Source organism: Suncus etruscus, chromosome 4, assembly GCF_024139225.1.
Source record: "Suncus etruscus isolate mSunEtr1 chromosome 4, mSunEtr1.pri.cur, whole genome shotgun sequence".
Taxonomy (NCBI): Eukaryota; Metazoa; Chordata; class Mammalia; order Eulipotyphla; family Soricidae; genus Suncus; species Suncus etruscus.
This window is the reverse complement of record NC_064851.1, coordinates 103,843,497-103,857,157: the sequence shown is the minus strand read 5'-3', so window position 1 is coordinate 103,857,157 and position 13,661 is coordinate 103,843,497. Positions and strand designations below refer to the sequence as shown.

The 13,661-nt window shown below is 49.2% G+C and overlaps 1 non-coding gene across 1 annotated transcript; it reads right to left on the bottom strand.

The window, feature by feature from the left end:
* On the bottom strand, nt 1-107 carry LOC126008429 (U6 spliceosomal RNA). The gene has a single exon (XR_007495761.1). It is a non-coding gene; the product is annotated as a U6 spliceosomal RNA (small nuclear RNA).
* Nucleotides 108-13,661: the final 13,554 nt, after the last annotated feature.

Here is a 13,661-nt window from a genome sequence, read left to right as displayed (position 1 = left end):
TTTAATATGGAACGCTTCACGAATTTGCGTGTCATCCTTGCGAAGGGGCCATGCTAATCTTCTCTGTATCGTTCCAATTTTAGTATATGTGCTGCCGAAGCGAGCACTACTTGTGCTTTTTGACTGAAGTACATGGAACCTAGTGCATCATCCATGTTAGCAGATGCTTCTACAGAAAGGCCTGTTCGGGTGTGTCAGCAATATCTTTGCACATACACCCAAAAGGTCAGCAAAAATTCCCCTGTGCACCATTTAGAGGTACGAGCTGCCTCGTGTGCAGAGCCAGGAGGAGGTGGAGAAAATTACTAAGTCACTTGGATTATTGAGTGATGGTTAGTAGCAAACTTATTAGGGGGTTGAGCCTCTTGATATTGGCTCAACTTTATATAGTGGATTCATTTTGGTTATAGAAACATCCAGGAAATCAATATGCTTGGCTAGAAAGATGAATGTCTGAGGAGAGGGACTGAAAAGGTGATTTAGGAACCCTTAATTACTAATTATTAGAAAGTCAGTACCCGGGCCCAGAGAGATAGCACAGCAGCGTTTGCCTTGCAAGCAGCCGATCCAGGACCAAAGGTGGTTGGTTCGAATCCCGGTGTCCCCGGTGCCTGCCAGGAGCTATTTCTGAGCAGACAGCCAGGAGTAACTCTGAGCACCGCCGGGTGTGGCCAAAAACAACAAAAAATAGAAAGTCAGCACCCTTGGGGAACACCCAGGTGGAGTCCTGTTTTTCCATCTCTCAAGGAAGACAATCCAGAGACTTTGCATTAGCTACTCGAGGCCACTTTGAGAATCCCCAGCAGGAGCGATAGCACAGCAGTAGGGTGTTTGCCTTGCACACAGCCAACCCCAGAGTAATCCCTGAGCACTGCCGGGTGTGACCCAAACCTCCCCCCCCCCCAAAAAAAAAAAAGGCCTGACTAGGTTTGATGAGCAGAGACAGGCAATTGTCTGCTAACATTTGCTCTTCTCCCTGTGTTACTGGTAAATACTGTGCGTGAAGGACAGTCAGGGCTCTCATGGACTGAGAGCCTCCTGCTTTTCTGTCTTATATCTGTCTTGTGTTCTGAATCCTTCTGACACTCCTGCTTGAGGCCTGTTCACTGAAGGCTGATCCTAGACAGACTTGGGCATACATGCCCTTCTCAGGAAACCTTAAAGGGGGAAGAGGATCTTAAAAGAACTGGGACAAAGCTACCAATATTTGCCTGCTGCAAGAACTCCAACCCCAGATAAGATATTTGCTTAAGGCACAGCCTCAAGGTAAACTGTGGGGGCCCTGCCTGACTCCAACATTCCCAAATGCACCAACGAACATGCAGCCACAGTGCAGGAGGAAAACCTTCCCCCTATGTTTCTAGTAAGGAGCAGTGAGCAGGCCTGCCTGCCTCGCAGGTATTTGTTGCACCAGTGGGGGCTGGAGAGAAAACACAACAGTTGGGCGTTTGCCTTGCACACGGCCTATTCAGGACAGCACAGAGCCAGTAGTAACCCCAGAGCACTGCGGGGTGTGACCCCAAAACAAAACAAAAAAGAATCTGTTGTTATTTTCCCAATGGTGCTTTTTATTGCTGTTGCTTTCTGTGATGAGCACTCCACAGGGGCAATGGTGGGGTAAGCTGGTCAGGGCCATGATGTGTGCTGTGACTCGTTGGGGTGCAGAACCTCATTTAGGAGTGGACGCTTAACTGCTCAGGTATGAAGGATACTGCCTTATAGATGAGGAATAGCACAACTTTGTAGAGAGAACTTTCCCTCTAAGACTAACAATGAGTATTTGTAAGGGGTACCTCAAGCAGTGATGGCGACTCTAAGGCCATTGCCATAAACCTACCACCCTAGCAGGCACAACATAATTTATATTGCTTGTGATGATGAAATAATAAATGGAATTCTAAAAAACAAATAGTTCGGCGGAGGTGGGGAAGGGTGCACCAGGAAGGGTGTTTGAGTCAATGAGGCCACAGTAGCACAGCACTAACAAGGGATACCCAAAACTCCTTCACTAAGGCATCCCCTTTTAGTTTCCCCCTGTTTGACAGATGGGAACCTTGTTCTCCCCACACACACATACATCTATGTCCTGGTTGCCTTCTTCCAGTGCTTTCTCCCGATGGAGGGTTTGGCAACTGCTTATTCTCACAAGGACAGTTACCCAAAACGTCCAGCCTTTTGCTAAGCTCCAAGAATTTGAGGTTCACTTAACTTCCCCAACTCTATGGTGAGCACATGACACCTTTCCAAGTTGGGATAGAGGACACTGGATGTTTGGCCAATCTGGGGGAGATTCTTGCTGGGACACCCACTTCCCCTCAGGCAGCATGCCAACATCCTTTGAAAGAAAAACTACCCAAGGGTTGTTTTGGGGGAGGGGTCCCAGGCAGGGCCTGAGGTGGACCTGAGAGAGAGAAAGAGAGAGAGAGAGAGAGAAAGAGAGAGAGAGAGAGAGAGAGAAAGAGAGAGAGAGAGAAGAGAGAGAGAGAAGAAGAGGAGATGCAGTCCCCCTTTCTAGAGGAGCTATGTTGCAAAAGGGATTGATTCTAGCCTTAATTAACTAGAAGTGTTCATTAATTCAATTAATCATGTTAATTAGAAATGGCCGCCTGCATGCTGACTGCCATGGAAGGCCCCGGGAAATAGGCTCCCTGAGACCAAGGGCCCCCAGTGCTACTTATGTCGTGACCATCGTGTGGTTTCACAGATTCCCCCAACAGCAAGGCTTGGTGACCTTCAGTTCCTCCTTGTGTCATTTCCCAACCCCATGGAAACTTGGTTTGTCCTTTTTGATTTTGGTCTTGCCCGGTGACTATACCAAACCCTTCCCAGGGGGCTGTGTGACTCAAGGTTCCTGCTGCCGTCTCCACAGACCAGCCTGGAGCACAATAGCTCCGCATCAAGGAAAAGCCAGACCCATTTTCACACCCCATTAGCTCTTTAAGATTATGTCACATTTGATTGGGGTGGGATCCACGTGTGGTTTCATCCCTGGTAATTTCTCATTTCCTTTCACTTGATGAATTACCTTTAGTGTTTCCACCCCCCCACCCCCCCATTCTTTTAGTCATCACTCTTTGTTCTGGGGACCTTCCCCCATCCAAAAAAGACATTTCTCCTTTTCATTGCCTAGAACTGCCCCCAAGCTGTCCTCTGGGACTGGAATCTTATCTCCCTGTGTTCTTTTTTTTTTTTTTTCCCTGCTTTGCACCCTGGTTTTCTGTAGAACATCCACAAGGAAACTCCTGAGAAAGGTAGGCGATGATATTAGAATTTTAACAAAAGAAACATGACTCCCAGTGTAGCTGTAAAAAAAATATCTAAAATATAGAGAACCTGGGGCCAGAGCAGTTGCACAGCAGTGGGGCGTTTGCCTTGCATGCAGCTGACCTAGGGCGCTGTTCAATCCCCCATATGGTTCCCCAAGCCAGGAGCAATTTCTGAGTGCGTAGCCAGGAATAACCCTTGAGCGTCACCGGGTGTGGCCCAAAAACCAAAAATATATGGAGAGCCTGTGATGGGCCAATTTTTTATTTGAGACACCTCCCTGCAGAATGCCCAGTGTCACCATTTCAAGACTTATCTTGGAAGATTAAGCATCTGAGGCAAACCAAGCCTCAGAAACTCACCAGGACACCCTTCAGGTTGAAAACTCTGGAGTACCCTTTGGAAGGGGTCAGACAAGGTCCCCACCCTGATGAAGACCCAGCAGCCGTTACTATGCATGGGGCCCAAAGTAACTGCTTCCTGACTCAGCCCTGAAGAGACACTAAGGCGATGAGACTCACAGTTACACCAACTCCACTAGCAATGAGCAGACAACAACTTTAATAAACGTTGGTGTGAACTGAACTGTTTCACAAACTTACACGGAACTATTCTTTTCAATTTGTTAGTTTTGTTTTGTTTTGGGTTCACACCCAACGGTGCTCAGGGGTTACTCCTGGCTCTGCGCTCAGAAATCATTACTGGTGGGGCCGGAGAGATAGCATAGACGTAAGGCGTTTGCTTTGCATGCAGAAGGACAGTGGTTCAATCCCGGCATTCCATATGGTCCCCTGAGCCTGCCAGGAGTGATTTCTGAATGTAAAAAAAGGAGTAACCCCTAAGCACTGCCAGGTGTGACTCAAAAACAAAACAAAAAGAAATCATTCCTGGCAGGCTTGGGGATCATATGGGATGCTGGGGATTGAATCTAGGTCGACAGCATTCAAGGCAAACTCCCTACCACTGTGCTGTCACTCTAGCACCTGAGTTATTCTTTTTATAACTCCATTGATTATTTTGGGTGGGTTTATGGGGTGGGGAGGAAAGTGAGGATATTAGTGAAGGTCACACCTGTGTAGGATTGGTGCTGGAACTTTGCCTGAAACAACTGCATGATGGACAATTCTGTAAATCACTGTGTCTAAATAAAGTTTTAAATTATTCTGATCTAAAAAAAATTATGATCTGATGCTGAGAGATAGTTCAGCAGAGAGGGCATTTACCTTGCATGTAACTGACCCAGGTTTCAACCCTAGCATCCCATGTGGTTCCCCAAACACCACCAGGAGTAATTTCTGAGCACAGAGCAAGGAGTAAGCCCTGAGCCACTGAGTGTGGTCCAAAAACAAAACAAAAATTTATTATATGAAAAAAATGGGTTGGGCTGAATGAATTCCTATACAAAGTAGAGTGCAGAGGCCAAGACTGTCACCTGAGGCTGTGACCAAAGTGATGACTGAGATCCTGGCATGGAATGTGGTCCCCGCCCCCAGTACCACCAGGTGTGGCTGTTAGTAAACTAAAGTCGCAGCTACAAAGCTGCAGGAAACCTGCCTCAGTCCCTGCCAGCTGATGAGCCGAATCCTCTCTGCAGAGCAGTTCAGCTCGGGCCTAAGGCTTTCTTGGGAAAATCCATCCATCATCTCACCCATCCATCATCTCAATAATGAATACAGTTTGCTTTTCCCCAAAACCTTCAAAGGAGAGAAAAGAAATAGTTCCCGACTTGTATTTTTTTGGTTTGGTTTCCGTTTGAGTTTAGTATTCGCTCAGAAACCCAAAACCAAGGAAAGAGAAGGGAAAGACAAGCCTGACAAACTTCACTTTTTCCTCTTTGAAGAACGAGAAACACCTGTAAGGGAGTGCGGCTGATTAAGGGTCTCAAAGGTTCCCTAGAAGGCAAGAACCCCACACACACATGGGCTGTGTCCAGCAGTAAAGGGGGCGAGATTGTCTGATAGAACTCAGCACCCACTGCCTGCTAGAGCTCGTGGACTACCTTAGGTATGAGAGCACATGCATACACATGAACACAAACACAGGTCTCCTTGTTCTCTTGAAGAAATTCCCTCCTCCAGAAGGTGGCTGAGCTGACAGCCCCTGAACAGAGCTGTTCAGGGCTAAAATCATTGAGGACCTTAGGCTTCAGGGGCTAGAGAACCTGTGGTCCCCCTTTTCCTAATCCCCTGCATTTGGTAAGGTTTGAAAGGACTCTTTTGCACTCTTGAATCTTCCATGAAATGATTCTCTCCTTCCTGGAAAGCAGAACTGGCTGCTGCCCTCTTCTTGAAGATGGTGGGGGCTGCCAGCTGCACTCACAGCTCCTGGGGGGCCCTGGGATCCCTCCACGCTGCCTCCATTAAAGCTCAACCCTAACCAAAGGTGTGGGCCCTGAATTTGGAACTTTTCAAGGTTTCCTGAATCACTGGAGCAACCACCACAAGGGGCTTCTTCAAGGGGACATGGCCATGCTCAGGGGGTACCCTATGGGATGCCGGGGATCGAATCCGAGTCAGCCGTATGCAAGCCAAGAACCTCCCTGCTGTACTATTACTCCAGCCAGAAGCTAGATAGTTTCTGCTGAAGAGAAAGTGTCAGCTGTGCTGGAAAGTGCCGGTTGTTAGGAGGAGGTGAGAATGAGGGCAAGCCAAGGAGAGGATGCCTGTCCTTGCCCACCTGCCCGCCCCCACACTGCAGTATTGTGTCTCTTGTCCCATTGTTGGGGCCCCCTGGGGACCTTCCCCAAGCAGGCTGCTCTTATCAGCTCAGGCACAGAAACCTCCCAGGGGTACGCAGATACCCTAAAGCTCAGGTTCCTCTCTGAGGGAGTGCGGGCAAGGGGGGCAGAGGAAGCTTATGAATAAACATCCATCATTATCATCATCAGCATCGGGTCTTTAAATGCCTGGGCAGATGTCCCCCCTATGAGCAATTATTGAGGCTTGAAAATGAATCAACAGAGAAGGCTGATCCCAGGAAGAGACAGGACAGGGGTTAAGATGCTTGCAGGACTCATATCAGACCCAGGTTCAATTCCCAGCACCCCATATGGTCCCCTGAGTTAGCCAGGGGGCACCCTTGAGTGCAGAGCCAGGAGTTAGCCCTGAGCATTGCAGGTGTGGCCCCAAAACATAAAACCAAAAGAAAAAAAAAAAATCCTAGGTAGGGGCCAAAGTGAAGATAGCACATCACGGAGGGCGTTTCCCTTGCACACAGCTAAACCGAAGTTCAAACCCCACATCACATATGGTCCCCAGAGCCTTCCAGAAGTAATTTTTGGCTACAGAGCCAGGAGTAATCCCTGAGCGCTGCTAGGTGTGACCCCCAAACCAATAAAAAAAGACATTAAAAAAAAAAAAAAAAAGAATGGGCCCGGAGAGATAGCACAGCGGCGTTTGCCTTGCAAGCAGCCGATCCAGGACCTAAGGTGGTTGGTTGGAATCCCGGTATCCCATATGGTCCCCCGTGCCTGCCAGGAGCTATTTCTGAGCAGACAGCCAGAAGTAACCCCTGAGCACCGCCGGGTGTGACCCAAAAACCAAAAACCAAAAAAAAAAAGAATGTCCTATGCAGGGATTAGGGAAGGGAGTCAAGCAATAGTACTGGGGGAAGGTATTTGCCTTGCATGCGGCAGGCCTGAGTTCGATTCTCAACATCCAATATGGTCTCCTGAGCATCGCCAGGAGTAATTCCTGGGCGCAGATTCAGAAGTAACCCATGAGCATTACCAGGTATGGTCCAAACACCTACCCCCAAAATAAAGTATGTTCTATGCAACAGTGGGAGAGGGGCCTACTTTGATGTGAAGAATCATCATTTTTATGCTATTTCGATTTAATTGGTTGTCTGATATCTCATTGACTGCATCTAACGAAGACTGGGCTGTCTCTCCAGAGTTCTGATAAGGAGGAGAGGAACGGGCTGCCGGGAGCGCGTTTATTAAATAACAGGCAACTCTTCATTCCCCGAAGCAGGCAGACAGGCCCATCCATCTCTGCTTCTAAATTTAGCTCTGGTCAGAAACAATTATTGGCGGATTCTTAATCTGCCCTGGAGTGAGAGTGTGGTTCATTTCAAATACCTCACGGAAGTAGCTTTCAATTATAACTTTATCTTTTCCCCGGTTCTGCCCCAGCAACTCGGTAATCTCCAGGTTTTGAAGTGTCTACGCATAATGAATGGGGCTAATCATTCGCGCCCCAATGCCTGGCTTTGAGGGCTCTTGGCAGACAGATGAGCTGACTCGAATGACAATCAACCAAATCATTGTGCCTGCTCAATTAACTCACACTGTCTCAGAGCTGGGGTCTCCTGCCTGTTTCAACCCTTTCCCACTCACCCCACATGGCACCAACCCTGCCAGCTGTCAAGAATGGGGTACACTCCCTTCCCTATCTCCACTCAGGGCCCCCATCCCTGAGCACAGGATCTGTCATGAGTTCACAGAGCAGCAGTATAAAGACTTGGGGAAATGTGGGGGACACTTTTCCCGTGGCCACCAAGAATGTGCTGAGACGCTCTATCAGTCCCATGGCCCCATTCCTTGTCTAGTTTGAACAGGCCTAGACAGTGTGGGGTGTGAGGCCTGGATTGTAGGTGTACCTATCTGAGACCCACCTATTTCTGGGAGGGGTCTTGGGAACCGGATAATAGGTGTGACCTTACCTGCAAGACCCGGCCCATTCCTGGGAGGGTTCTTGGAATAGGTAGATAACCCTGGAGCCAGGGGATTAGTGTCGGCCCTGCTGCGCTCTGGCTTTTGGGCTTTGCCTCTTTTGGTCTTGGACCAGGAGGGAGGCCAGAGGAAGATGGCTGAATTATAAGATGCAGGGCTAAGAATGGCCGAATGCTTGAAAGGTTATGAGATAGGCAACACACCTGTGGTGGTCAGGGCATGAATAAAGCTAATGGTTCCTGATGCCTGCCTGTGAGTGAGTGATTTCGCCTTTCACCTGGGCCTGGGACCCGCCGGCTGGATGGGGTTGCGGAGCCACGTGGCCTGGGATGGCAGAGAGAAATCCATCGCCATCCACTTCCATCCAGCCCTATCGTTAATTATTTGATACTACACTGGATGACTTGTCTCCCTGTCGAGAAGAGGTCTGAGCTGGGTCATCCCTCGACCTCATGTCACATGGGAACAGAGCAGAGTCTCCAAAACTCTCTGTTCATAGCCATGGATTGTGGGTTGCTCGTCCCCCTCTCAAACATACATGTGGACAGGTCCAGATGTAGTGGACCTAGTACTGGCCCCTTCTCAGAGAAAACAAATAAAATTGTTCAATGGCCCCAGAAATCCACCTTCCTTATGGGCGCAAACAGAAAGGCCCACTAGACCCACTAGACCTACTACTACGGCCTCCTGAGTCCTTCCAGGCTCTTCTGGGTGTGGATCAGAGCAGGGGTGCCCCATGGCAAATGGATCCTCATGGATCTGTACCAGAGAAGCAGCACTGGCTCATCTTTGGGCACCAACACTGCCCTCGTATTCAGCACCTTGCCCTGGCTGGCACCCAACTGGCATTTGGAACGTGGAGAATTGAAGGTTCTTAAAAGTCAGCCCTTGTTAACATCAACACTCTCCAGATTTAAAACACATTTTTATCTCTGAAACTAGTTTTTGAGGTCATGCCTAGCAGTGCTTGGGGACTTCTCCATGCTTGGGGTTCACTTCAGAAAAGTCTCAGGGAGGGACCAGAGAGATAGCATGGATAGGGTATTTGCCTTGCATGTAGAAGGACGGTGGTTCAAATCCCGGCATCCCATATGGTCCCCCAAGCCTGCCAGGAGCTATTTCTGAGCGTAGAGCCAGGAGTGACCCCTAAGTGCTGCCAGGTATGACCCCCCTAAAAAGAAAAAAGAAGAGTCTCAGGGAACCCCACAGTTAAATATCATGTTCTCTGAGCACTGAGATCTCTCTGCCAAGCCCCAATATTTTAAATGCAATCAGCGTTGTTTATGTTTAAAGTTGTGCATGGAGGTTATTGGACAATCTACATGGCCCAAGCATGTAGGGGCAGCTTTTTGTAGTGTGTCCTGGCTCAGTGTTCAAAAGTCACTCCCGGTAGAGTTTTGTGGACTATGGAAACCATCCCTCCCATGTGCAACAAACAAATGTGCCCTCTCGGGCCCACAAGCCATGAAGCTTACGCTGTTTAATACTTTTGGGGGGATGGAGAAGGTAATGCCCATGGGGCCCCCTGGTAATGTAGGTGAAGTATGGGGAGAAGGGGAATCTGTGCTTCTCTCTCTTTCCACCTCTGCCATCAGAACAGCCAGTAAGGTCCAGGACTTTGGTCTTGCTCTCTGCAGGAAAGGAAAGAAGGAAATTGATCTCCTCACTCAGATCTTTAATCAATACCTACTCTCAGAAAAGAATTTCAGGAGGAGACTGAACAGTGAAGTTAAAATGGGTTTTATTTATTTAGAAATTCTGAGAAAGGCAAGCGGGGGAGAGAGAGAGAATTGTACACTCAAGACAGGCTTCTCCAAAGATGGGCAGAGTCCCAACACACACCCTAAAAGCATAGCCCCAGGCTTCAAAACTAGGACCTGGAGAGACAGGGGTCTGGAAACAAACACCACCGCACAGTGAGAGGGGGCAAGAAAGTTTGGGAATTCCAACACTCAAGCCAGGAATCCCACCACGCAAGCCTTTGCTTGCTCCTAAGAAGGAAAGCAGCTTAGTTAGTGGAAGACTGAAGAATAAGCTCCTGCCTCCCTGAAACCCATGCATTTATTAGCAAGAACCAGACCGCATCCTAGGGTGGAGAAAGACTACCAAATGGAATCCAGTAATTCCATCACCAGATCACACCCTAGTATGGAGTATGAATACTAGGTAGGTAGGACCACTAATTCAACAACCAGTAATCCAACCCCCAGGGCTAAAGTAGAAAAGAAGGAACATATTTTAGGAAGGAAGATGTCGAGGACATGTGCTCAGGTACCAGGGACTCATATAGGCACCTGCTTTGTTCTACATTGACTTTTATAGGGTTTCTCCAACATGCTCCATGTGGGACTCTTCTCTCTCTCTCTCTTCCTCTCTTCCTCTCTTCCTCTTCCTCTCTTCCTCTCTTCCTCTTCCTCTCTTCCTCTCTCTCTCTCTCTCTCTCTCTCTCTCTCTCTCTCTCTCTCTCTCTCTCTCTCTCTTGTTTTTGGGTCACACCCGGCAGCTCTCATGGGTTACTCCTGGATCTATGCTCAGAAATCGCCCCTAGCAGGTACAGGGGACCATATGGGATGCCAGGATACGAACCATCGAATTTGAACCATCGAATTTGAACCATGGTCCTTCTGCATGAAAGGCAAACACCTTACCTCCATGCTATCTCTCCGGCCCTGGGAGACTTTCTCTCAGGTAAGAGGCCATTGGTTGCTAGGGGGAAGGATTAAGGCAGTTGATAGTCCTGATCTCCCTTTGATCCTGCTGGAACCTCTGGGGTGGGGGAGCAGAGGTAATCAGGCCTTCTCTGGGCCTGCAATGGTGCCAGGTAACCGGCTTATCAGGCCTGAGCTACCTTGTCCACAGAGGGCCCTGGCAAGAAAGCTGTGAGCAACTTGAGGCTAGTTAGAGGGCAACTTGGTTAAATCCCATCTCTTGTATTTATTAAGTCCCAAGAACTTTTTTTTTTTTTTTTTTTTTTTTTGGTTTTTGGGCCACACCTGGCAGTGCTCAGGGGTTACTCCTGGCTGTCTGCTCAGAAATAGCTCCTGGCAGGCACGGGGGACCATATGGGACACCGGGATTCGAACCAACCACCTTTGGTCCTGGATCGGCTGCTTGCAAGGCAAACACCGCTGTGCTATCTCCCTGGGCCCAAGTCCCAAGAACTTTTATTATGCCCCAAGAATTCATTGTCTTGGGGGTAGGAACAGCCCATCTGCCTGCTTCGAGGGGATCAAAGAAGGGAGGCCAGAATGGTAGATGTGGATCTAAAGCCATATCACTGATTAGGACAGAACTTTTAGAAACAACTGGAATCAGAAGTGAGAGATGAGATGGATTCTCACTCCAAGTGAAATTAAGTTAAGCAGAGGTTGTGGATTGGTCCTGTTGAGGAAGAGAATATGAGGGTGTCATTTTCTACAAATATTCTCAAGAAATCATTAAAACTCATTGTGGGGGGGGCAGACCATAGAAGTTACTTGGCATGACAGTGGAATAAATGACATTTGTTGGTTGCTGTGTTGGAAATCCCACTGAAGCCAGTAATGGACCTTGGACTTGATTCAAGGGTATGAAACTCTTAAGAGGAGATTTTTGGCTTTTTTTGTAATAGCCAATTCGTGGAGTCAATCCTGGTGGTGCTTGGGTGACCAGGTGGTGCTAGGGCCTGAACCTGGGTGGGCCGCATTCAAGACAAGAGCCAGAATCCCTATACTGTGTCCTCCCACAACTAACCCAAGGCTTCTTACCCACAGCAAGGCAGAAAATGTTCTGGCTGACTCAAGTGGCCTCTGATATTTATTTTTTTAATTTTTATGTTTGTGTTTTGGGGCCATACTCAGCAATGCTCAGGGGTTCCTCCTGGCTCTGCGCTCAGAAATCACTCCTGGTAGTGCTTAGGAGACCCTGTGGGGTGCCGAGGATTGAACCCACCCTGATGGGCCTGCTGGAGTTGGATACCCACTGTCCCCAGGAGAATTTTCAGAGTTCAGCACCCTGGGCCCCGTGGACTCACTTGGTCTTGCCAACATCTTCGAGCTAACACGGGGGGGGGGGGGGGGGGCAGACATTCTTCTCCTCTTCCAGCCTTGCTCACCCAGGAACTAGTGACTTGGAAGGGGGTGAAGGTAATCTGATCTGTTCTGGGACAGCGGAGGGTGGGGACAACAGGCAGTCCCGGGTCTTGTCCAGCTTCAGCTGCCAGCGCTATAGGGGAACCCAACAGACTCCCAGGGTGCTGGGGAGTGATCTCAGCAGCCCACACCCCTTGTGGCAGTCCCCGTATCTGCTCCTACATCCCCCCACAGAAGAGACCCATCCCTGCCCCCCAGATCCTTCCTAGCTCAGAGAAGGGATACAGAAAAGAGAAAGTGAAAGACAAAGAGACAGAAAGTGAAAGACAGAGACAGAGAGAGGGAGAGACAGAAAGAGGGAGAGAGGGAAGGAATGAAAGACAGAGACAGAGAAAGAGAGAGGGAGAGAGATGGGATAGAGAGATGGGGAGAAGGAATAGAGGGAAAGAGAGACAGAGAGAGGGAAAGAGACAGAGATTACAGTGTAAAGTGCTCACCTTGTATGACGCTGACCATGTTCCATCCCCAGCTCCCCAGAGTGATCCCTGAGCACCACCCCAGACCCAAACCATGAGTAGAATTCCCTCATTTCCTCACTGTGGGCACTGCTGTGTGTATCCGGATGGGTGGGTGCCCCCCCATCCCGGATCTCCCCTCCATCTAGCACAGAGCAGGCCCACAGGCGTACGGACACTCACACAAGCCCCAGCTCTTCGGCACTTTGGCTGAATCCATTCCTCAGAGAGCTCCATGACTCATGCCATGAGACCGAGAGAGGGTGACTCGCCCCCACACTCCTAAATGCACCTGGTGACGCAGCAGCACCCCTGGGTCCACTCTGTTTCCAGGGATTGTCCCCAGACATCGTCACATGAACGGGATGAAACTCAGCCAGTTATTTCGCAGCCATGTTTGTTTTTGTTTTTTTTGGGTTTTTTATTTTGGATCATACCCGGTGCTGCTCAAGGGTTACTCCTGACTCAATGCTCAGAAATTGCTCCTGGCAGGCTTAGGGGACCACATGGGATGCTGGGATTCGAACCGCCATCCTACTGCATCCAAAGCAAACGCCTTGCCTCCATGCTATCTCTCTGGTCCCTCACAGCCATGTTTGTAAGGCTTGGAGTGGGACCCCAAATGCTCATCCTTGGAGGTTGGGAGCCCCAAACACCAGAATGAGGAAGCGCTCCATGCTCAGTGTTTCACACTGACTGGGACAGGGACCAAGAGCAGGAGAAAGAGGAGGCATGTTGCAATAGACAAAGCTGGTCTATTCCCCTGGAGCAGTGCTTCTCAAATTGTGGGGCACGCCCCCCAGGGGGGCACGAGTCTTCATAAAGGGGGGCGCGTTTGACCTCAGCAAACACTGTCATAACAAGCTAAGCCCGGTGTTTATGTCTCTGTATGTCTCTGGAGCTGAAAGTTGCTGTGTCCTGCTTCAAACCCCGCTTCGAAAAGCCATGCATTGCAAAACGAGCTGATTGTAGCCATTAATCCAGACATCGCTTCTTTTTTTTTTTTGGATTTTGGGCCACACCCAGTGGTGCTCAGGGGTTACTCCTGGCTGTCTGCTCAGAAATAGCTCCTGGTAGGCACGGGGACCATATGGGACACCGGGATTCGAACCAACCACCCTAGGTCCTGGATCAGCT